General features: G+C 39.6%; 15 non-coding genes and 5 pseudogenes across 15 annotated transcripts; all 20 read right to left on the minus strand.

Annotated features, from left to right (window-relative positions):
- Window positions 1–518: 518 nt before the first annotated feature.
- Window positions 519–601, minus strand: trnal-uaa (transfer RNA leucine (anticodon UAA)). The gene has a single exon. It is a non-coding gene; the product is annotated as a tRNA-Leu (tRNA).
- Window positions 602–1450: 849 nt separating this feature from the next.
- LOC112434108 (U2 spliceosomal RNA) lies at window positions 1451–1635 on the minus strand. Its single transcript, XR_003023897.2, has one exon. It is a non-coding gene; the product is annotated as a U2 spliceosomal RNA (small nuclear RNA).
- A 4832-nt stretch (window positions 1636–6467) lies between these two features.
- LOC112434105 (U2 spliceosomal RNA) lies at window positions 6468–6568 on the minus strand (annotated as a pseudogene).
- Window positions 6569–7197: 629 nt separating this feature from the next.
- trnal-uaa (transfer RNA leucine (anticodon UAA)) lies at window positions 7198–7280 on the minus strand. Its single transcript has one exon. It is a non-coding gene; the product is annotated as a tRNA-Leu (tRNA).
- An 849-nt stretch (window positions 7281–8129) lies between these two features.
- On the minus strand, window positions 8130–8319 carry LOC112431986 (U2 spliceosomal RNA). The gene has a single exon (XR_003022754.2). It is a non-coding gene; the product is annotated as a U2 spliceosomal RNA (small nuclear RNA).
- Window positions 8320–8785: 466 nt separating this feature from the next.
- On the minus strand, window positions 8786–8975 carry LOC112432003 (U2 spliceosomal RNA). Its single transcript, XR_013093356.1, has one exon. It is a non-coding gene; the product is annotated as a U2 spliceosomal RNA (small nuclear RNA).
- A 466-nt stretch (window positions 8976–9441) lies between these two features.
- LOC143412829 (U2 spliceosomal RNA) lies at window positions 9442–9647 on the minus strand (annotated as a pseudogene).
- A 945-nt stretch (window positions 9648–10592) lies between these two features.
- Window positions 10593–10796, minus strand: LOC143412828 (U2 spliceosomal RNA; annotated as a pseudogene).
- Window positions 10797–11262: 466 nt separating this feature from the next.
- Window positions 11263–11472, minus strand: LOC112432004 (U2 spliceosomal RNA; annotated as a pseudogene).
- Window positions 11473–16265: 4793 nt separating this feature from the next.
- LOC143412846 (U2 spliceosomal RNA) lies at window positions 16266–16406 on the minus strand (annotated as a pseudogene).
- A 629-nt stretch (window positions 16407–17035) lies between these two features.
- Window positions 17036–17118, minus strand: trnal-uaa (transfer RNA leucine (anticodon UAA)). The gene has a single exon. It is a non-coding gene; the product is annotated as a tRNA-Leu (tRNA).
- An 850-nt stretch (window positions 17119–17968) lies between these two features.
- Window positions 17969–18159, minus strand: LOC112432009 (U2 spliceosomal RNA). The gene has a single exon (XR_013093362.1). It is a non-coding gene; the product is annotated as a U2 spliceosomal RNA (small nuclear RNA).
- Window positions 18160–18785: 626 nt separating this feature from the next.
- Window positions 18786–18868, minus strand: trnal-uaa (transfer RNA leucine (anticodon UAA)). The gene has a single exon. It is a non-coding gene; the product is annotated as a tRNA-Leu (tRNA).
- Window positions 18869–19720: 852 nt separating this feature from the next.
- On the minus strand, window positions 19721–19912 carry LOC112431972 (U2 spliceosomal RNA). Its single transcript, XR_003022740.2, has one exon. It is a non-coding gene; the product is annotated as a U2 spliceosomal RNA (small nuclear RNA).
- Window positions 19913–20379: 467 nt separating this feature from the next.
- LOC112431978 (U2 spliceosomal RNA) lies at window positions 20380–20569 on the minus strand. The gene has a single exon (XR_003022746.2). It is a non-coding gene; the product is annotated as a U2 spliceosomal RNA (small nuclear RNA).
- Window positions 20570–21035: 466 nt separating this feature from the next.
- On the minus strand, window positions 21036–21225 carry LOC143412818 (U2 spliceosomal RNA). The gene has a single exon (XR_013093350.1). It is a non-coding gene; the product is annotated as a U2 spliceosomal RNA (small nuclear RNA).
- A 466-nt stretch (window positions 21226–21691) lies between these two features.
- On the minus strand, window positions 21692–21882 carry LOC143412834 (U2 spliceosomal RNA). The gene has a single exon (XR_013093365.1). It is a non-coding gene; the product is annotated as a U2 spliceosomal RNA (small nuclear RNA).
- Window positions 21883–22518: 636 nt separating this feature from the next.
- On the minus strand, window positions 22519–22601 carry trnal-uaa (transfer RNA leucine (anticodon UAA)). Its single transcript has one exon. It is a non-coding gene; the product is annotated as a tRNA-Leu (tRNA).
- Window positions 22602–23449: 848 nt separating this feature from the next.
- Window positions 23450–23644, minus strand: LOC112433390 (U2 spliceosomal RNA). The gene has a single exon (XR_003023499.2). It is a non-coding gene; the product is annotated as a U2 spliceosomal RNA (small nuclear RNA).
- A 466-nt stretch (window positions 23645–24110) lies between these two features.
- LOC112431967 (U2 spliceosomal RNA) lies at window positions 24111–24301 on the minus strand. The gene has a single exon (XR_003022735.2). It is a non-coding gene; the product is annotated as a U2 spliceosomal RNA (small nuclear RNA).
- Window positions 24302–24336: the final 35 nt, after the last annotated feature.

Here is a 24336-nt window from a genome sequence, read left to right on the forward strand (position 1 = left end):
CATACCAGTTTTTTGTATAAAAGTTTATGATTTAATACTGTATCCACCTCTTTACATTCCGAATGTTTCTTCCCCCATCTAACCATCCTCTGCAAATATTCTGGTCTAGACTCTGCTTTGGGACCTTTGGGATCACGTGGTCGCCTGCAGTCCAATCAGCGGTCGTTGAGACGGAGCGTCTTCAATTCATTTTTATAACTTTCTTGGCGTTATAATTGTTTTCATAATATGATAATTACATACTGTTAAATTTGTAATGTTTCTCCTCCCGGTAACTGTATTCCTGTTATGTCTGGGCTTTCCCTAATTGCACAAGCAAACGGTTCTACATATAACATGTACAGTAAGACTGAGAGGGGGTGACCTTGGCACAGACCTCTCATTTGTCTTTCATCCCAGCTTTTTTGGGGGTGACTGGGTGGGGGGATATTGCTCACAGCAAATTCCTAAAAACTCCTATTGATCATTGTTGCTCCCATAGATACATTTCAGTTTACCAGTCATGAGGCTCCAAATTATACCAGGAGTGGGGTTTGAACCCACGAGAGCATGCGCTCATTGGAGCTTAAGTCCAACGCCTTAACCACTCGGCCATCCTGATGCATATATATTGTGCATGCGTGTTCCTTTAGGAAACAGGAAGATTGGTAGGAGAAAGAAACGGATTAATCTTGTTTGTTAGGATCATAGCCATAAATGGAGGACTCTTATAAAGTCCATGGATTTTCATTCACACATATTACATGAGGTATCTACTCTTTACACACTAAGTATCCACACTACCAGGGCTACGGCACACAGCTGTTTTATAAATCATCAAAACCAATACTATCCTAAGATTTATTATATGCAAAAATGATCTGTTCCAAAATGTTTTCATGTAATCCTGAAAACAGAAAAACAATCTTCTGCACTATTAACCATCCACAAATGGAAACAACAGACAATACAGGTGATTTTAGCTAAAAAGCCAAGAAAAAATTGTGTGGGTTTTTTTTTTTTTCAAACGATGTAATTTACAGCCACAGAGGACAGAAAGCTGCAGTATGTAGAGAAAGAGAAGAGTTAAACCTATAATCAACATGAGTCCTTGTAGATGGCAGCCTCCGGTTTTTAAAGACTTCTATTGGTCTCTAGTGGACAACAGAGGTAACTGCAGGATTGGAGCCAGAATAGTGTAACTGCAGTTCAAAACGACATATTTTTTTGATTTCCCATAGAAAGTGTGTGTCCAGCCACGTGTCAGTCCAAGTGGCAGGATTTAGTAATTCTGGTAATAGTTAAATGTAAGTCATTCACAAATATTAAGTCGCAACATTTCAGTCTGACTAACCTTGGAAGATTACACGAAGACAATGTCCAGATATGCAGACGCACACATATATCTAGCGTATAAGAAAATTCTTTGCACAAACTGTTGAGTCAAATGACATTTGTTTTTCACAGCTTCAGGGGGTGCACCGTTCCTAGAAATACTGCAATACCAGGTCGATGCGTGGAGTGGACGGAGCAAGCCCCTATTCCATCTCCCTGCTCCAAAAATCAATTTAATATATGGTCCCCGGGTAGGGGACGTATCAGATATTAAACTGATAAGAACAGATTTTTTTTTTTTCTTTTTACTTACAACACCATCTTACATTTCCATTTGCTCAACATTCCATTGAATACTTTTCATATTTCACAAAAACATCTTTTACATCATTCATAATAATCCTTCCACCTGTCCTTAATCGTGTCTATTCCCCATCTTTGTAATTCATGCCGATATATCCCCTCAAATTCCCTCTCTATATCCTTTATTGTTCCCATCTCTTTCCATTCATACCCCCCCCTTATATACCCCTGTCTTGCCCTCCATATCTTAAGTTTTGTAATTGATAACAACATACAACGTATTTTATTTTCCTCCTTCTTTTTATCCTTAGGCCTAAGATAAGTTATTTCCTCATATGTCAAAGCCTCTAGTCCCTTATACCTCCTCTTCATTCCAGCCCATACCTTTTTTGCATATTTGCACCCCCATAGGACATGTTCAATCGTTTCTTCCTCTGTGCAATTATCCCTCGGACATTCTTTTAACTTCCCCAAATTATGTGCATACATCGTAGTCCTTACAGGTAATTTCCTATGTAGGTGCATCCAATTAAAATCTTTCAAAACATTCTTATAACTCTTATCCTGTGCGTATTCCCAAACTTCCGAACTCACTATCCCCTGGTTGTAGTTAGCATTCCTCGCCAGTTTTTTATACAGAAGTTTATGATTTTGTATTGTATCCACCTCCCTGCACTCTATATGTCTCTTTCCCCACTTAACCATCCTCTGAAAGTATTCTGGTCTTGTCTCTGCCTTCGGCCCCTGATTTTCCCACCCAATTAAAAACCGGTATGGAATAGCTAACCAGAACCATAACAATATCTGACATTTATGAATATATGGCTTCTTTAACAGCGTACACACATTTGCATAAAAAATCGTATCTAACTTTAACGGAATGTTCGGTACCCCTTTTCCCCCATCGGCAACCTCCTGATACATTTGTACTCTCTTTACGTACTCGTAACCTCCCCATATAAAGTTAAATATTCCCCTCATTATTTGTGCTCTAAATACTTGTGGCATCGGGAACACATAGCCTAGATACAATAATTTCGGCACCACCTCACTCTTTATCACTAACACCTTCCCAGTAATTGTAAGCTTCCTCATTTTCCATAGTCGTAATTTCCTTTCCACCTCTGCCATCTTCCCCTTCCAGTTCCAAATAGCATCGCCCTCCTTATTCCCAAAAGAAATTCCTAGAATGTCCATAGGACCTTCACACAAAGTATAATCACAAATATTTTCCCTTCTACCTTCCCACGTCCCCAAGTACTTATATTTTGTCTTTTCCTTATTTATTTTTGATCCTGTAACTTCTTCATATATTTTTAATATTTCCACAACTTCTCTTAAACTGTCGTCGTCCGCTAAATATAGTATAGTATCATCCGCATATTGAGATATTTTCAAACATTCCCCCCCCGGCATCATTATCCCCCTCACTCTTTTATTCTCCCGAATTGCACAAGCCAATGGTTCAACATATAATACATAGAGTACCACCGATAACGGGCACCCTTGTCTCAACCCCCTCGCTTGATGAACTTTTTCCGTGAGGAACCCGTTCAATTTGATTTTTGAATATATCTCTTTATAAAGGATCCTCACCCACCTTATAAATTGTTTTCCCAAGCCCATCTTAGTCATTACCTCCCACAAAATTTCGTAATCTAGCCTATCAAATGCCTTTTGTTGGTCTAAACTTACACAGATTGCCGCCATTTTTCTATCCTTTACATATGCAAGTATGTCTCTATGTAATTGTATATTCCATGAAATTTGTCTCCCCTTCACCCCACACGTTTGATCACTTCCCACTATATCCGACATTACCCCTACCAATCTATTTGCAATTATCTTACTTAAAATCTTATAATCTACACATAACATAGTGAGAGGTCTATAATTATCAAGTAAATGAGGATTCCCTTTCTTAAATAATAACGAAATCACACCCGTCCTCATACTCTCCGCCATCTCTTCCCCCTCTAATATTTCTTTAAAGACCTCCAACAAATGTAACCCTATCACTCCCCAAAATACCTCATAAAATTCTTTCGTTAATCCATCTATTCCTGGTACCCTATTTACCTTCATTCCCTTTACCACCTTATATGCCTCTTCCATCGTTATTTCCCTTTCCAGAAACTCCCTATCTTCCTCTACTAATCTCCTCTTTAATGACCCCAAAAGAACATCTCTTTTTTCTGTCCCTACTTTTTGTTTTCTAAATAAATCCTCGTAATATTCTTTTACTACCCCCAACATGCTTTCCCTCCCTATAATCTCCTTCCCATCCTTTTCCAATTTCTCTATAACCCCCCTTTTATCCCTACTTTTCATCTTTTTAAAAAAATATGCGGAACACCTTTCATCTTCCTCATACTCTTTCTGTTTTAATTTATATGTTTCTGCTCTTGCCTTCCTCTCTAATAACTCTTCTTGCCTCACCTTTAAGTCTTCAATTTTCAAATCTACATTTTTTTCCTTCCCCTCCTTTTGTATAACATAAATATGTTCTATCTCTTTTTGTAACATATTAAATTCTTCTTTTCTACGTTTAGATCTATCTGTACAATATTCTATCGTAAATTTTTTTATCTTGCATTTTACATCCTCCCACCAATCCCCTTTTTTTCCATAAAGTTCTTTTACTTTCACCCATAAAGGGAAGATCTCTAAAAATTTATCCCTATAATCTTTTTCCTTTAACACCTCATTATTTAATTTCCAATATCCCTTCCCGTATTCCATCCCTTCTATCTCCAAATCCACCTCTACCGCCTGGTGATCCGTGAGTAGAACCGGAATCGTTTTTCCCCCTTTAATTTTACACTTTTTATCTATCAAAATATAGTCCAACCTACTCTGTACCCCCCTTGTATTCCTCCATGTATACCCTACTTTTTTCCCCAGAAGTCTGCCCATAACATCCGTTAACCCGTATTGTCTTATAAATGTCTTTAATGGGAGAGAAAATTTTTCTTTTTCTAAAGATACATTAAAATCCCCTCCCACTATAATATTTTTCCTTGTAATAAAACAAGTGTCCATCGACAAAAGGAGTTCTCTTCTTTGTTTTGGATCCACATGTGCATACACATTTATTATCCGGCTTTGGACCCCGTTTTTTTCTACATCTACCACCATCACTCTTCCCTGTATCACCGTATAACTTTCTTTTATTTTTATACTTTTATTTCCACACAACACTCCCACCCCTGTCCCATATACTCCTCCTATACTCCATGCCGATTCACCCCCCCTCCACTGCTCCGAAAAAATAACAACATCCTTCTCGTCCTTCAAATGTACCTCCTGTAATAAACATACATCAAAATTATAAAACAACAGAAATTCATATACCATTTGTCTTTTTCTGGCATTTTTTAACCCCCTTACATTTAACGTAATTATTCGGAACCTCACCATTTTGTAGTAAAAAAAGGGGTATCTATACACCTAAGCAGAGGGCACTTAATAATTTTATAACAAAGAAACAAAAGAAAAAACAGATACCATCTCCTAGTTGTCTTTTTGATCTTCATATCCCCTGAAAAAAAGGAAAACTTTACAAAATTAGAGCCGAAAAAGAAAAAAAAAGAAAAACCTCTGTCGTCCATTTTCCCCTCCCTTATTAGTCCATGTTGACTTGCGCCAGCAAATTTTTTATGAATGAATCTTCCGATTTTTCTTCACTTTCTACTTCTTCTTCTTCAACGTCTCCATCACTCGTTAAATCACTCATTGGTGTGTGCATACATTCAGTCTGCGTCCCTCTCAACACATACGCTCCCATCTCCCCTCCCTCTTCCATCCGCTCTCCTTTACCTTCTTTCAAATTAGTCTCTCCTGGAGGGACTCCCGAGCTCACTTTCCTACGCCTTTTGGCCGACTTTCTTCGTGGCTTAGCTGCCACTTCCCATATTTGTCCTTCTTCGCACTGCTTCTCCCCATTTTTCTCCCCCATCTTATCGCCTTCTTCTTTTCCTTGTTCGGCCCCATCCTCTCCTCCCCCCCCCCTTCTTCCTCATTAGTCTGATTCCTTTCTGCTGGTGGCGCCTCTTGTGCGCTTTCCCCAATATTTGTTCCTATATCCGTTTCTTCATACCGCTCTACCTCGGTCCCTGCTTTAGCTGCTTCCGAATATGATCTGGGCCTAGTGCAATCTCTTGCCATATGTGTATCTGAGCCACATAAGTGACACCTTCTAGGCTCTTTGCAGTCTCTTGTGATATGGCCATTTTTCCCGCAGCTCCTACACCTCACCTGCTCACAATTGTCTGCATTATGTCCCGTACTGCCGCATTTTCTGCATGCTTGTGGCTGTCCTGCATACACCAAAAAACCTCTGTCTGCTCCGATGGAAAACACTGCAGGCGGGTGGCAGTATCCATCTTCCGTTGTCATATCCATTTTAAGTTTTACCCGAAACTGTCTTTTTCCAGTCCATAGGCCTAGCCCGTCCTTTATTTTTCGTACCCCTGGGAGCACTGTAACGTACCGCCCCAGGAAGTACTTAATGGTCTCTTCTGTAACCCAGGGATTATACATGTGCACCGTTAAAATCCTATAATCGTTCCTGTATAACGGGGTTACCATATATTTTTTTAGTTCTTCATTTTCTTCTGTACCACATCTCTTTCTCACCTCCTCCGCGTACTCTCCCGTGCAAAAAGTCACGTCATAGTGCTTACTTGCCGTGCTTTGCTGGAGGCAGTAGATTTCCTCTGGTTGTACCTTCAATGCATCATAAAGAATCCTTCGTCCGAAATTAATTCTGTCATGGAAATCCTTTTCTTTATCCATTAGTTCGAATGTCAAGGTATTCCTCGTTCCATACGACCATGTATTCCTCTCCGAAAAATTGGCCGACGCCGCCGCCATCCTACATTGCTTCTCGCCTTGTAACTGATAAGAACAGATACTACACTTGATCTTAGCCAAAAGGCCGAGAAGCGATACCCACATATCGCACGACAGAAACGACTCATTCTGCTTACTGCAACTCTAACTCATGGTTACAATGAAGAACACAGTCGCCTTCTAACAAATGGTAGAGGACAGGTCGATGTTTTACTGACGTTTTACCTCCGAAACATCACAATATAACTATGGTCGGCATGTTTCAGTTTTTAAACGGCGCCACATATATGACGACACTTTAGTTTCTGAAACGCCGGTCAGCGCATGCCGGTTAATGAGATTCAAAATCACGTGGTCGCCTGCAGTCCAATCAGCGGTCGTTGAGACGGAGCGTCTTCAATTCATTTTTATAACTTTCTTGGCGTTATAATTGTTTTCATAATATGATAATTACATACTGTTAAATTTTTCTCCTCCCGGTAACTGTATTCCTGTTATGTCTGGGCTTTCCCTAATTGCACAAGCCAACGGTTCTACATATAACATGTACAGTAAGACTGAGAGGGGGCGACCTTGGCACAGACCTCTCATTTGTCTTTCATCCCAGCTTTTTTGGGGGTGACTGGGTGGGGGGATATTGCTCACAGCAAATTCCTAAAAACTCCTATTGATCATTGTTGCTCCCATAGATACATTTCAGTTTACCAGTCATGAGGCTCCAAATTATACCAGGAGTGGGGTTTGAACCCACGAGAGCATGCGCTCATTGGAGCTTAAGTCCAACGACTTAACCACTCGGCCATCCTGATGCATATATATTGTGCATGCGTGTTCCTTTAGGAAACAGGAAGATTGCTAGGAGAAAGAAACGGATTAATCTTGTTTGTTAGGATCATAGCCATAAATGGAGGACTCTTATAAAGTCCATGGATTTTCATTCACACATATTACATGAGGTATCTACTCTTTACACACTAAGGATCCACACTACCAGGGCTACGGCACACAGCTGTTTTATAAATCATCAAAACCAATACTATCCTAAGATTTATTATATACAAAAATGATCTGTTCCCAAATGTTTTCATGTAATCCTGAAAACAGAAAAACAATCTTCTGCACTATTAACCATCCACAAATGGAAACAACAGACAATACAGGTGATTTTAGCTAAAAAGCCAAGAAAAAATTGTGTGGGTTTTTTTTTTTTTCAAACGATGTAATTTACAGCCACAGAGGACAGAAAGCTGCAGTATGTAGAGAAAGAGAAGAGTTAAACCTATAATCAACATGAGTCCTTGTAGATGGCAGCCTCCGGTTTTTAAAGACTTCTATTGGTCTCTAGTGGACAACAGAGGTAACTGCAGGATTGGAGCCAGAATAGTGTAACTGCAGTTCAAAACGACATATTTTTTTGATTTCCCATAGAAAGTGTGTGTCCAGCCACGTGTCAGTCCAAGTGGCAGGATTTAGTAATTCTGGTAATAGTTAAATGTAAGTCATTCACAAATATTAAGTCGCAACATTTCAGTCTGACTAACCTTGGAAGATTACACGAAGACAATGTCCAGATATGCAGACGCACGCATATATCTAGCGTATAAGAAATTTCTTTGCACAAACTGTTGAGTCAAATGACATTTGTTTTTCACAGCTTCAGGGGGTGCACCGTTCCTAGAAATACTGCAATACCAGGTCGATGCGTGGAGTGGACGGAGCAAGCCCCTATTCCATCTCCCTGCTCCAAAAATCAATTTAATATATGGTCCCCGGGTAGGGGACGTATCAGATATTAAACTGATAAGAACAGATTTTTTTTTTTTTTTAGCTAAAAAGCCAAGAAAAGATTGTGTGGTTTATTTTTTTTCAAACGATGTAATTTACAGCCACAGAGGACAGAAAGCTGCAGTATGTAGAGAAAGAGAAGAGTTAAACCTATAATCAACATGAGTCCTTGTAGATGGCAGCCTCCGGTTTTTAAAGACTTCTATTGGTCTCTAGTGGACAACAGAGGTAACTGCAGGATTGGAGCCAGAATAGTGTAACTGCAGTTCAAAACGACATATTTTTTTGATTTCCCATAGAAAGTGTGTGTCCAGCCACGTGTCAGTCCAAGTGGCAGGATTTAGTAATTCTGGTAATAGTTAAATGTAAGTCATTCACAAATATTAAGTCGCAAGATTTCAGTCTGACTAACCTTGGAAGATTACACGAAGACAATGTCCAGATATGCAGACGCACACATATATCTAGCGTATAAGAAAATTCTTTGCACAAACTGTTGAGTCAAATGACATTTGTTTTTCACAGCTTCAGGGGGTGCACCGTTCCTAGAAATACTGCAATACCAGGTCGATGCGTGGAGTGGACGGAGCAAGCCCCTATTCCATCTCCCTGCTCCAAAAATCAATTTAATATATGGTCCCCGGGTAGGGGACGTATCAGATATTAAACTGATAAGAACAGATTTTTTTTTTTTTTTAGCTAAAAAGCCAAGAAAAAATTGTGTGGTTTATTTTTTTTCAAACGATGTAATTTACAGCCACAGAGGACAGAAAGCTGCAGTATGTAGAGAAAGAGAAGAGTTAAACCTATAATCAACATGAGTCCTTGTAGATGGCAGCCTCCGGTTTTTAAAGACTTCTATTGGTCTCTAGTGGACAACAGAGGTAACTGCAGGATTGGAGCCAGAATAGTGTAACTGCAGTTCAAAACGACATATTTTTTTGATTTCCCATAGAAAGTGTGTGTCCAGCCACGTGTCAGTCCAAGTGGCAGGATTTAGTAATTCTGGTAATAGTTAAATGTAAGTCATTCACAAATATTAAGTCGCAACATTTCAGTCTGACTAACCTTGGAAGATTACACGAAGACAATGTCCAGATATGCAGACGCACACATATATCTAGCGTATAAGAAAATTCTTTGCACAAACTGTTGAGTCAAATGACATTTGTTTTTCACAGCTTCAGGGGGTGCACCGTTCCTAGAAATACTGCAATACCAGGTCGATGCGTGGAGTGGACGGAGCAAGCCCCTATTCCATCTCCCTGCTCCAAAAATCAATTTAATATATGGTCCCCGGGTAGGGGACGTATCAGATATTAAACTGATAAGAACAGATTTTTTTTTTTTTTTTTTTTTTTTTTTTTTTAGCTAAAAAGCCAAGAAAAGATTGTGTGGTTTATTTTTTTTCAAACGATGTAATTTACAGCCACAGAGGACAGAAAGCTGCAGTATGTAGAGAAAGAGAAGAGTTAAACCTATAATCAACATGAGTCCTTGTAGATGGCCAACAGACTTAATAAACTGATCCGTAAGGCCAGCAATGTTGTGGGGATGGAGCTGGACTCCCTCAAGGTGGTGTCGGAGAGGCGGATGCTGTCCAAGATAAAGACAATGTTGGATAACACCTCCCACCCACTCCATGACATGTTGGTCAGTCACAGGAGCTCGTTCAGTGAGAGACTGAGATTACCGAAAAGCACCACTGAACGACACAGGAAATCATTCCTGCCTGTGGCCATCTCCCTGTACAACGCATCCACTTAACACACTGTTTGCTGCTACAACTACACGTTTCTTTTCCAAATATTTATTTATAAGTGACTTATGTATGTATGTATGTATATATATGTATATATTGTACTATTCTTAGTTAGCGTATTGTCTGTCTTGTCTTAATGTTGGTTTAAAATGGAGCACTGTAACAAAAAATAATTTCCCCCAGGGATCAATAAAGTATTCTGATTCTGATTCTGATTCTGATGGCAGCCTCCGGTTTTTAAAGACTTCTATTGGTCTCTAGTGGACAACAGAGGTAACTGCAGGATTGGAGCCAGAATAGTGTAACTGCAGTTCAAAACGACATATTTTTTTGATTTCCCATAGAAAGTGTGTGTCCAGCCACGTGTCAGTCCAAGTGGCAGGATTTAGTAATTCTGGTAATAGTTAAATGTAAGTCATTCACAAATATTAAGTCGCAACATTTCAGTCTGACTAACCTTGGAAGATTACACGAAGACAATGTCCAGATATGCAGACGCACACATATATCTAGCGTATAAGAAAATTCTTTGCACAAACTGTTGAGTCAAATGACATTTGTTTTTCACAGCTTCAGGGGGTGCACCGTTCCTAGAAATACTGCAATACCAGGTCGATGCGTGGAGTGGACGGAGCAAGCCCCTATTCCATCTCCCTGCTCCAAAAATCAATTTAATATATGGTCCCCGGGTAGGGGACGTATCAGATATTAAACTGATAAGAACAGATTTTTTTTTTTTTTTTTTTTTTTTTTTTTAGCTAAAAAGCCAAGAAAAGATTGTGTGGTTTATTTTTTTTCAAACGATGTAATTTACAGCCACAGAGGACAGAAAGCTGCAGTATGTAGAGAAAGAGAAGAGTTAAACCTATAATCAACATGAGTCCTTGTAGATGGCAGCCTCCGGTTTTTAAAGACTTCTATTGGTCTCTAGTGGACAACAGAGGTAACTGCAGGATTGGAGCCAGAATAGTGTAACTGCAGTTGAAAACGACATATTTTTTTGATTTCCCATAGAAAGTGTGTGTCCAGCCACGTGTCAGTCCAAGTGGCAGGATTTAGTAATTCTGGTAATAGTTAAATGTAAGTCATTCACAAATATTAAGTCGCAAGATTTCAGTCTGACTAACCTTGGAAGATTACACGAAGACAATGTCCAGATATGCAGACGCACGCATATATCTAGCGTATAAGAAATTTCTTTGCACAAACTGTTGAGTCAAATGACATTTGTTTTTCACAGCTTCAGGGGGTGCACCGTTCCTAGAAATACTGCAATACCAGGTCGATGCGTGGAGTGGACGGAGCAAGCCCCTATTCCAGCTCCCTGCTCCAAAAATCAATTTAATATATGGTCCCCGGGTAGGGGACGTATCAGATATTAAACTGATAAGAACAGATTTTTTTTTTTTTTTTTACTTCTTTTATTTTCTTTCCACAACAATTCAAAAAACTTTTTCCATTTCCATTACAAAGACATATTTACATTTCATTTCTTTCCCACATTCATTCATCACAAACCAATCATTTTCATGTAACATATTCATATAACTTATTGCTTTTCATTGCTCCTTTTCCCTTTCTCCCTTCCTTACTCTTTACCTACCACCACTTTTTAGGTGCCTTCGCAGTAAAGAAGGAAGGGAAATCTTTCCATCTATCCTTGATCGTGTCTATTCCCCATTTTTGTAGTTCATGCCAGTATGTCTTTTCAAATTCCCTCTCTACAGCTTTAGTCGTACCTATTTCCCCCTCTTTATATCCTCCCGTTATACAACTCTGTCTTGCCTTCCACAATTTCATTTTTACAATTGTTAACAACATACAACGTATTTTGTATCTCTCTTTTTCTATGCTGTTAGCCCTGAAAAGGGTAATCTCTTCATAAGTCACCGTGCCCAAACCTTTATACTTCCCCTTTACCCTTTCCCATACCTTTTTTGCGTATTCGCATCCCCAAAGTACGTGTTCTATTGTTTCCTCTTCTACGCAATTGTCCCTCGGACACTTTTTCTGTTTTCCCAAGTTATGTGCATACATGATGATCCTCACGGGTAACCTTTTGTGTAAATGCATCCAATTAAAATCCTTCAAAACATTTTTAAAGGTCTTATCCTGTGCACATTTCCACACTTCTGGACTCACCGGTACCTGGTTATAATTAGCTTTCCATACCATTTTCTTATATAAAAGTTTATGGTTTAGTACGGTATCCACCTCTTTACATTCAGCATGTTTCTTTCCCCATCCCAGCATCCTCTGAAAATATTTTGGTCTAGTTTCCGCCTTTGGTCCCTTATTTTCCCACCCTATCAAAAAACGGTATGGAATCGCTAACCAAAACCATAACAATATTTGACATTTATGGACATAGTTCTGTTTCAATAGCTTGCATACATTTGCATAAAACATTGTATCTAACTTCAAAGGGACATTTGGTACCCCTTTCCCACCATCTTCAATTTCTTGATACATTTGCGTTCTTTTGACATACTCATAACCCCCCCAAATAAATTTAAATATCGCTCTTGTTATTTGCGCTCTGTAGATCTGAGGCATCGAAAACACATAGGCCAGATGTAATAACTTCGGCACCACCTCACTCTTTATAATCAGAACCTTCCCCGTAATTGTTAATTTCCTTGCTTTCCAAAGGCCCAGCTTCTTTTCTACCGCACTTAACCTTTTTTTCCAATTGCTAAGCTCATCTCCTTCCTTATTTCCAAAGGTGATTCCTAAAATATTCATTGGGCCTTGGCACAAAGTAAAATCACAGATATTATCTCTTCTACCCTCCCATGTCCCCAGATATTTATACATCGACTTCTCTTTATTTATCTTTGATCCAGTCGCTTTTTCATAAATATCTAAAATTTCTATCGCAGCCTTTAAACTATCATCATCTGCCAGATATAATACTGTATCGTCCGCATACTGCGATATCTTTAAAACTTCCCCCCGCGGCATCGGAATCCCTTTTACTCTCTGGCTTTCCCTTATTGCGCAAGCCAAAGGTTCAACATACAGTACATAAAGAACAACAGATAATGGACATCCTTGCCTCAAACCCTTTGTTTGATACACTTTTTCTGTAAGGAATCCATTTACTTTTATTTTCAGACTTATGCCGTTGTATAAATTTTTTACCCATTTTTTAAATTTCTCTCCCAAGCCCATATACTGCATTACCCTCCACAAAAAATCATAATCTACCCTATCAAAGGCCTTTTGTTGATCTAGGCTCACACATAGTGCTGGCAAATTTCTATCTCTAACGTATGTGAGTATGTCTCTGTGTAGTTGCACGTTCCAAGACATTTGCCTCCCCCTGACCCCACACGTCTGATCCTTCTCCACTATTTGCATCATTACTCCCGCGAGTCTATTTGCCAATATCCTACTCAGGATCTTATAATCCACACATAGCATAGTTAACGGTCTATAATTATCAAGTTGTTGTGGGTTACCTTTCTTGAATAGAATAGAAACCACACCCGTCTTCATACTCTCTGTCATCTCCTTTCCCTCCATGATTTCCTTAAAAACTCCCAACAAATGTTTCCCCACCATTCCCCAAAAAGTTTCGTAAAATTCCTTTGTTAATCCATCTATCCCTGGCACTTTGTTTGCCTTCATTCCTTTTAATACTTTATATGCCTCCCCTATTGTAACTTCCCCTTCTAAACTGTCGCTTTCTTCTCCCGTTAATCTCTTTTTTATTTTCTTTAAGAAAAAATCCCCTTTTTCTCCCTCTAATTTTTCTTTTCTAAACAAGACCTCATAATACTCCTTCGCCGTTTTAAGCATATTTTCCTTCCCTTCTATCATTTTCCCATCCTTCTCTAATTTTATTATAACTCCCTTTTTTTCCTTACTTTTCATCTTTTTAAAGAAAAAGGCCGAACATTTCTCGTTCTCCTCATACTCCTCCTGCTTTATCTTATATGTTTCAGCCCTTGCCTTCCTTTCAAGTAGTTCTTCCTGCTTCAATCTTAAACTTTCCATTTTCTCGTCCATGTTTTTGTTGTTTCCTTTTTCATTTTGTAGTGTATAAGTATATTCTATTTCTTTTTGCAATATACGAAATTCCTCTTTCCTTACGCTGGACCTTTCCGTACAATAATCCACCGTAAACTTTTTTATTTTGTTTTTTACATCCTCCCACCAATCCAGTTTATTTATATATAAGCTTTCCATCTCCTCCCATAAAGGGAAGAGCTCTGCAAACCTTTCCTTATATTCTTTTTCCATAAGTACTTCGTTATTCAGTTTCCAGTATCCTTTTCCATAATCTATTCCTTCTATCTCCAAATCCACCACTATCATTTGATGATCTGTGAACAAAGCCGGTATTATTTTCCCTTGTTTTATTTTACACTTTTTCTCTATCAAGATGTAATCTAATCTACTTTCCATCCCTCTTGTGTTCTTCCATGTGTACCCCACTCTTTTCCCTTGTAGTGTGGCCATTACATCTATTAAACCGTATTTTTTTATAAAGGTCTTAAAAGGGAGCGAAGTTTTTATTTTCTCCAGTGAACAGTTGAAATCCCCTCCCACAAAAATATTTTTCTTTGTCATAAAACAAGTGTCCATTTTTGAAAGAAGTTCTCTTCTTAATTTGGGATCCACATATGCATACACATTTATTATACGGTTTTGTGTCCCACTTTTTTCCACATCTACAACCATAACCCTTCCCTGTATTAAAGTATAACTGTCCTTTATTCGTATACTTTTATTCCCACATAACACTCCTACCCCAGTCCCATGTACTCCCCCTATACTCCAGACCGATTCACCTCCTCTCCATTCCTTCGTAAAGAGGTCAACATCCCCCTCATCTTTTAAATGTACTTCCTGCAACAAGCAGACATCAAAATTATAATACAACAAAAATTCATAAACCATTTTTCTTTTCCGAGCATTCCTAAGTCCCCTTACATTTAATGTTATTATTCGAAAGTTTCCCATGTCTTAAAACATAAATCAAAAAAAAAAAAGGGTCTCAAAAACAAAACCAAAACAAATCAAAAACATAGGAGTTTTATTTCAGTATCCCCGTTTTTAACTCTTCATATTAACCTGCGCCAATAAGTTCTTAATAAAGGAATCTTCCGATTTTTCTTCGCTTTCAGCCTCTTCCCCCGTATCCCCATCACTAGTGAAGTCACTTAAGGGGGTATGCATGCATTCAGTCTGTGTACCCCTCAAAACATGTCCCTCCGTATTTTCCACCTGCTCGATCCGTTCCTCCCTATCCTCTTTATTTTCCGTTTTTGTCTCTTCTGGAGAAGCACCTGAGCTCACCTTTCTCCGCCTCTTTGCTGATTTTCTCCGCGGCTTCGCTACTACTGCCCACACCTGTCCGTCCTCTGCTTGTTTCTCTCTCTCGGCGTCCGATTCACGTAATGTTCCTTCCTCCTTATTCCTCTGCTCTACTCCGCCTTCCTTGCTCCCAGCTCTCTCCTCGTTAAGGTGATCTTCGGCAGCCGTTGACGCCTCCTGTGTTCTTTTTCCGATATCAGCTTCTGCATCCGATTTTCTGTAATGTTCATTTCCTGCCGCTTCAGAATATGACCTTGGCCTAGTACAGTCTCTTGCCATATGGGTCTCTGAATCGCACAAATGACATTTTCTAGGTTCCTTACAGTCTTTAGTTATGTGGCCTATCTTCCCGCAACTCCTGCACCTCATTTGTTCACACCTGTCCGCATTATGTCCGGTACTGCCACATTTTCTGCACGCTTGGGGCTGCCCAGCATACACTAGGAAACCCCTATCTGCTCCTATGGAGAATACCGCGGGTGGATGGCAATATCCGTCCTCGGTAGACGTATCCACATTTAATTTGACTCGGAATTGTCTTTTTCCGGTCCATAGTCCTAAGCCATCCTTTATTTTGCGCACTCCTGGTAGTACTGTGACGTACCTTCCTAAGAAGTACTTAATTGTCTCTTCCGAAACCCAAGGGTTATACATATGGATCGTTAAAATCCTATAATCATTTCTGTACAAAGGAGTTACCGTATATTTCTTTAGTTCTTCGTTTTCTTCTCCGTGAAATCTCCTTCTCACCTCCTCCGCACATTCTCCCGTGCAAAAGGTTACATCATAATGTTTACTTGCCGTACTCTGCTGGAGGCAGTAGATTTCCTCAGGCTTTATCTTTAAAGCCTCGTAAAGGATCCTTCGTCCGAAGTTAATTCTGTCATGAATCTCGTCCTCTTTCTCCATCAACTCGAATCTCAAAGTATTTCTTGTACCTTGCATCCATGTATTTCTCTCATGAAAATTGGCCGACGCCGCCGCCATCCTGCATTGCTTCTCGCCTTATCACTGATAAGAACAGATACTACACTTGATCTTAGCCAAAAGGCCGAGAAGCGATACCCACATATCGCACGACAGAAACGACTCATTCTGCTTACTGCAACTCTAACTCATGGTTACAATGAAGAACACAGTCGCCTTCTAACAAATGGTAGAGGACAGGTCGATGTTTTACTGACGTTTTACCTCCGAAACATCACAATATAACTATGGTCGGCATGTTTCAGTTTTTAAACGGCGCCACATATATGACGACACTTTAGTTTCTGAAACGCCGGTCAGCGCATGCCGGTTAATGAGATTCAAAATCACGTGGTCGCCTGCAGTCCAATCAGCGGTCGTTGAGACGGAGCGTCTTCAATTCATTTTTATAACTTTCTTGGCGTTATAATTGTTTTCATAATATGATAATTACATACTGTTAAATTTTTCTCCTCCCGGTAACTGTATTCCTGTTATGTCTGGGCTTTCCCTAATTGCACAAGCCAACGGTTCTACATATAACATGTACAGTAAGACTGAGAGGGGGCGACCTTGGCACAGACCTCTCATTTGTCTTTCATCCCAGCTTTTTTGGGGGTGACTGGGTGGGGGGATATTGCTCACAGCAAATTCCTAAAAACTCCTATTGATCATTGTTGCTCCCATAGATACATTTCAGTTTACCAGTCATGAGGCTCCAAATTATACCAGGAGTGGGGTTTGAACCCACGAGAGCATGCGCTCATTGGAGCTTAAGTCCAACGCCTTAACCACTCGGCCATCCTGATGCATATATATTGTGCATGCGTGTTCCTTTAGGAAACAGGAAGATTGCTAGGAGAAAGAAACGGATTAATCTTGTTTGTTAGGATCATAGCCATAAATGGAGGACTCTTATAAAGTCCATGGATTTTCATTCACACATATTACATGAGGTATCTACTCTTTACACACTAAGGATCCACACTACCAGGGCTACGGCACACAGCTGTTTTATAAATCATCAAAACCAATACTATCCTAAGATTTATTATATACAAAAATGATCTGTTCCCAAATGTTTTCATGTAATCCTGAAAACAGAAAAACAATCTTCTGCACTATTAACCATCCACAAATGGAAACAACAGACAATACAGGTGATTTTAGCTAAAAAGCCAAGAAAAAATTGTGTGGGTTTTTTTTTTTTTTCAAACGATGTAATTTACAGCCACAGAGGACAGAAAGCTGCAGTATGTAGAGAAAGAGAAGAGTTAAACCTATAATCAACATGAGTCCTTGTAGATGGCAGCCTCCGGTTTTTAAAGACTTCTATTGGTCTCTAGTGGACAACAGAGGTAACTGCAGGATTGGAGCCAGAATAGTGTAACTGCAGTTGAAAACGACATATTTTTTTGATTTCCCATAGAAAGTGTGTGTCCAGCCACGTGTCAGTCCAAGTGGCAGGATTTAGTAATTCTGGTAATAGTTAAATGTAAGTCATTCACAAATATTAAGTCGCAAGATTTCAGTCTGACTAACCTTGGAAGATTACACGAAGACAATGTCCAGATATGCAGACGCACACATATATCTAGCGTATAAGAAAATTCTTTGCACAAACTGTTGAGTCAAATGCCATTTGTTTTTCACAGCTTCAGGGGGTGCACCGTTCCTAGAAATACTGCAATACCAGGTCGATGCGTGGAGTGGACGGAGCAAGCCCCTATTCCATCTCCCTGCTCCAAAAATCAATTTAATATATGGTCCCCGGGTAGGGGACGTATCAGATATTAAACTGATAAGAACAGATACTACACTTGATCTTAGCCAAAAGGCCGAGAAGCGATACCCACATATCGCACGACAGAAACGACTCATTCTGCTTACTGCAACTCTAACTCATGGTTACAATGAAGAACACAGTCGCCTTCTAACAAATGGTAGAGGACAGGTCGATGTTTTACTGACGTTTTACCTCCGAAACATCACAATATAACTATGGTCGGCATGTTTCAGTTTTTAAACGGCGCCACATATATGACGACACTTTAGTTTCTGAAACGCCGGTCAGCGCATGCCGGTTAATGAGATTCAAAATCACGTGGTCGCCTGCAGTCCAATCAGCGGTCGTTGAGACGGAGCGTCTTCAATTCATTTTTATAACTTTCTTGGCGTTATAATTGTTTTCATAATATGATAATTACATACTGTTAAATTTTTAATGTTTCTCCTCCCGGTAACTGTATTCCTGTTATGTCTGGGCTTTCCCTAATTGCACAAGCCAACGGTTCTACATATAACATGTACAGTAAGACTGAGAGGGGGCGACCTTGGCACAGACCTCTCATTTGTCTTTCATCCCAGCTTTTTTGGGGGTGACTGGGTGGGGGGATATTGCTCACAGCAAATTCCTATTGATCATTGTTGCTCCCATAGATACATTTCAGTTTACCAGTCATGAGGCTCCAAATTATACCAGGAGTGGGGTTTGAACCCACGAGAGCATGCGCTCATTGGAGCTTAAGTCCAACGCCTTAACCACTCGGCCATCCTGATGCATATATATTGTGCATGCGTGTTCCTTTAGGAAACAGGAAGATTGCTAGGAGAAAGAAACGGATTAATCTTGTTTGTTAGGATCATAGCCATAAATGGAGGACTCTTATAAAGTCCATGGATTTTCATTCACACATATTACATGAGGTATCTACTCTTTACACACTAAGGATCCACACTACCAGGGCTACGGCACACAGCTGTTTTATAAATCATCAAAACCAATACTATCCTAAGATTTATTATATACAAAAATGATCTGTTCCCAAATGTTTTCATGTAATCCTGAAAACAGAAAAACAATCTTCTGCACTATTAACCATCCACAAATGGAAACAACAGACAATACAGGTGATTTTAGCTAAAAAGCCAAGAAAAAATTGTGTGGGTTTTTTTTTTTTTTTTCAAACGATGTAATTTACAGCCACAGAGGACAGAAAGCTGCAGTATGTAGAGAAAGAGAAGAGTTAAACCTATAATCAACATGAGTCCTTGTAGATGGCAGCCTCCGGTTTTTAAAGACTTCTATTGGTCTCTAGTGGACAACAGAGGTAACTGCAGGATTGGAGCCAGAATAGTGTAACTGCAGTTCAAAACGACATATTTTTTTGATTTCCCATAGAAAGTGTGTGTCCAGCCACGTGTCAGTCCAAGTGGCAGGATTTAGTAATTCTGGTAATAGTTAAATGTAAGTCATTCACAAATATTAAGTCGCAACATTTCAGTCTGACTAACCTTGGAAGATTACACGAAGACAATGTCCAGATATGCAGACGCACACATATATCTAGCGTATAAGAAAATTCTTTGCACAAACTGTTGAGTCAAATGACATTTGTTTTTCACAGCTTCAGGGGGTGCACCGTTCCTAGAAATACTGCAATACCAGGTCGATGCGTGGAGTGGACGGAGCAAGCCCCTATTCCATCTCCCTGCTCCAAAAATCAATTTAATATATGGTCCCCGGGTAGGGGACGTATCAGATATTAAACTGATAAGAACAGATTTTTTTTTTTTTTTTTAGCTAAAAAGCCAAGAAAAAATTGTGTGGGTTTTTTTTTTTTCAAACGATGTAATTTACAGCCACAGAGGACAGAAAGCTGCAGTATGTAGAGAAAGAGAAGAGTTAAACCTATAATCAACATGAGTCCTTGTAGATGGCAGCCTCCGGTTTTTAAAGACTTCTATTGGTCTCTAGTGGACAACAGAGGTAACTGCAGGATTGGAGCCAGAATAGTGTAACTGCAGTTCAAAACGACATATTTTTTTGATTTCCCATAGAAAGTGTGTGTCCAGCCACGTGTCAGTCCAAGTGGCAGGATTTAGTAATTCTGGTAATAGTTAAATGTAAGTCATTCACAAATATTAAGTCGCAACATTTCAGTCTGACTAACCTTGGAAGATTACACGAAGACAATGTCCAGATATGCAGACGCACACATATATCTAGCGTATAAGAAAATTCTTTGCACAAACTGTTGAGTCAAATGACATTTGTTTTTCACAGCTTCAGGGGGTGCACCGTTCCTAGAAATACTGCAATACCAGGTCGATGCGTGGAGTGGACGGAGCAAGCCCCTATTCCATCTCCCTGCTCCAAAAATCAATTTAATATATGGTCCCCGGGTAGGGGACGTATCAGATATTAAACTGATAAGAACAGATTTTTTTTTTTTTTTAGCTAAAAAGCCAAGAAAAGATTGTGTGGTTTATTTTTTTTCAAACGATGTAATTTACAGCCACAGAGGACAGAAAGCTGCAGTATGTAGAGAAAGAGAAGAGTTAAACCTATAATCAACATGAGTCCTTGTAGATGGCAGCCTCCGGTTTTTAAAGACTTCTATTGGTCTCTAGTGGACAACAGAGGTAACTGCAGGATTGGAGCCAGAATAGTGTAACTGCAGTTCAAAACGACATATTTTTTTGATTTCCCATAGAAAGTGTGTGTCCAGCCACGTGTCAGTCCAAGTGGCAGGATTTAGTAATTCTGGTAATAGTTAAATGTAAGTCATTCACAAATATTAAGTCGCAAGATTTCAGTCTGACTAACCTTGGAAGATTACACGAAGACAATGTCCAGATATGCAGACGCACGCATATATCTAGCGTATAAGAAATTTCTTTGCACAAACTGTTGAGTCAAATGACATTTGTTTTTCACAGCTTCAGGGGGTGCACCGTTCCTAGAAATACTGCAATACCAGGTCGATGCGTGGAGTGGACGGAGCAAGCCCCTATTCCATCTCCCTGCTCCAAAAATCAATTTAATATATGGTCCCCGGGTAGGGGACGTATCAGATATTAAACTGATAAGAACAGATTTTTTTTTTTTTTTAGCTAAAAAGCCAAGAAAAGATTGTGTGGTTTATTTTTTTTCAAACGATGTAATTTACAGCCACAGAGGACAGAAAGCTGCAGTATGTAGAGAAAGAGAAGAGTTAAACCTATAATCAACATGAGTCCTTGTAGATGGCAGCCTCCGGTTTTTAAAGACTTCTATTGGTCTCTAGTGGACAACAGAGGTAACTGCAGGATTGGAGCCAGAATAGTGTAACTGCAGTTGAAAACGACATATTTTTTTGATTTCCCATAGAAAGTGTGTGTCCAGCCACGTGTCAGTCCAAGTGGCAGGATTTAGTAATTCTGGTAATAGTTAAATGTAAGTCATTCACAAATATTAAGTCGCAAGATTTCAGTCTGACTAACCTTGGAAGATTACACGAAGACAATGTCCAGATATGCAGACGCACACATATATCTAGCGTATAAGAAAATTCTTTGCACAAACTGTTGAGTCAAATGCCATTTGTTTTTCACAGCTTGAGGGGGTGCACCGTTCCTAGAAATACTGCAATACCAGGTCGATGCGTGGAGTGGACGGAGCAAGCCCCTATTCCATCTCCCTGCTCCAAAAATCAATTTAATATATGGTCCCCGGGTAGGGGACGTATCAGATATTAAACTGATAAGAACAGATACTACACTTGATCTTAGCCAAAAGGCCGAGAAGCGATACCCACATATCGCACGACAGAAACGACTCATTCTGCTTACTGCAACTCTAACTCATGGTTACAATGAAGAACACAGTCGCCTTCTAACAAATGGTAGAGGACAGGTCGATGTTTTACTGACGTTTTACCTCCGAAACATCACAATATAACTATGGTCGGCATGTTTCAGTTTTTAAACGGCGCCACATATATGACGACACTTTAGTTTCTGAAACGCCGGTCAGCGCATGCCGGTTAATGAGATTCAAAATCACGTGGTCGCCTGCAGTCCAATCAGAGGTCGTTGAGACGGAGCGTCTTCAATTCATTTTTATAACTTTCTTGGCGTTATAATTGTTTTCATAATATGATAATTACATACTGTTAAATTTTTAATGTTTCTCCTCCTGGTAACTGTATTCCTGTTATGTCTGGGCTTTCCCTAATTGCACAAGCCAACGGTTCTACATATAACATGTACAGTAAGACTGAGAGGGGGCGACCTTGGCACAGACCTCTCATTTGTCTTTCATCCCAGCTTTTTTGGGGGTGACTGGGTGGGGGGATATTGCTCACAGCAAATTCCTAAAAACTCCTATTGATCATTGTTGCTCCCATAGATACATTTCAGTTTACCAGTCATGAGGCTCCAAATTATACCAGGAGTGGGGTTTGAACCCACGAGAGCATGCGCTCATTGGAGCTTAAGTCCAACGACTTAACCACTCGGCCATCCTGATGCATATATATTGTGCATGCGTGTTCCTTTAGGAAACAGGAAGATTGCTAGGAGAAAGAAACGGATTAATCTTGTTTGTTAGGATCATAGCCATAAATGGAGGACTCTTATAAAGTCCATGGATTTTCATTCACACATATTACATGAGGTATCTACTCTTTACACACTAAGGATCCACACTACCAGGGCTACGGCACACAGCTGTTTTATAAATCATCAAAACCAATACTATCCTAAGATTTATTATATACAAAAATGATCTGTTCCCAAATGTTTTCATGTAATCCTGAAAACAGAAAAACAATCTTCTGCACTATTAACCATCCACAAATGGAAACAACAGACAATACAGGTGATTTTAGCTAAAAAGCCAAGAAAAAATTGTGTGGGTTTTTTTTTTTTCAAACGATGTAATTTACAGCCACAGAGGACAGAAAGCTGCAGTATGTAGAGAAAGAGAAGAGTTAAACCTATAATCAACATGAGTCCTTGTAGATGGCAGCCTCCGGTTTTTAAAGACTTCTATTGGTCTCTAGTGGACAACAGAGGTAACTGCAGGATTGGAGCCAGAATAGTGTAACTGCAGTTCAAAACGACATATTTTTTTGATTTCCCATAGAAAGTGTGTGTCCAGCCACGTGTCAGTCCAAGTGGCAGGATTTAGTAATTCTGGTAATAGTTAAATGTAAGTCATTCACAAATATTAAGTCGCAACATTTCAGTCTGACTAACCTTGGAAGATTACACGAAGACAATGTCCAGATATGCAGACGCACACATATATCTAGCGTATAAGAAAATTCTTTGCACAAACTGTTGAGTCAAATGACATTTGTTTTTCACAGCTTCAGGGGGTGCACCGTTCCTAGAAATACTGCAATACCAGGTCGATGCGTGGAGTGGACGGAGCAAGCCCCTATTCCATCTCCCTGCTCCAAAAATCAATTTAATATATGGTCCCCGGGTAGGGGACGTATCAGATATTAAACTGATAAGAACAGATTTTTTTTTTTTTTTTTTTTAGCTAAAAAGCCAAGAAAAGATTGTGTGGTTTATTTTTTTTCAAACGATGTAATTTACAGCCACAGAGGACAGAAAGCTGCAGTATGTAGAGAAAGAGAAGAGTTAAACCTATAATCAACATGAGTCCTTGTAGATGGCAGCCTCCGGTTTTTAAAGACTTCTATTGGTCTCTAGTGGACAACAGAGGTAACTGCAGGATTGGAGCCAGAATAGTGTAACTGCAGTTGAAAACGACATATTTTTTTGATTTCCCATAGAAAGTGTGTGTCCAGCCACGTGTCAGTCCAAGTGGCAGGATTTAGTAATTCTGGTAATAGTTAAATGTAAGTCATTCACAAATATTAAGTCGCAAGATTTCAGTCTGACTAACCTTGGAAGATTACACGAAGACAATGTCCAGATATGCAGACGCACGCATATATCTAGCGTATAAGAAATTTCTTTGCACAAACTGTTGAGTCAAATGACATTTGTTTTTCACAGCTTCAGGGGGTGCACCGTTCCTAGAAATACTGCAATACCAAATCGATGCGTGGAGTGGACGGAGCAAGCCCCTATTCCATCTCCCTGCTCCAAAAATCAATTTAATATATGGTCCCCGGGTAGGGGACGTATCAGATATTAAACTGATAAGAACAGATACTACACTTGATCTTAGCCAAAAGGCCGAGAAGCGATACCCACATATCGCACGACAGAAACGACTCATTCTG

This window comes from Maylandia zebra, linkage group LG15, assembly GCF_041146795.1.
Source record: "Maylandia zebra isolate NMK-2024a linkage group LG15, Mzebra_GT3a, whole genome shotgun sequence".
Classification (NCBI taxonomy): domain Eukaryota; kingdom Metazoa; phylum Chordata; class Actinopteri; order Cichliformes; family Cichlidae; genus Maylandia; species Maylandia zebra.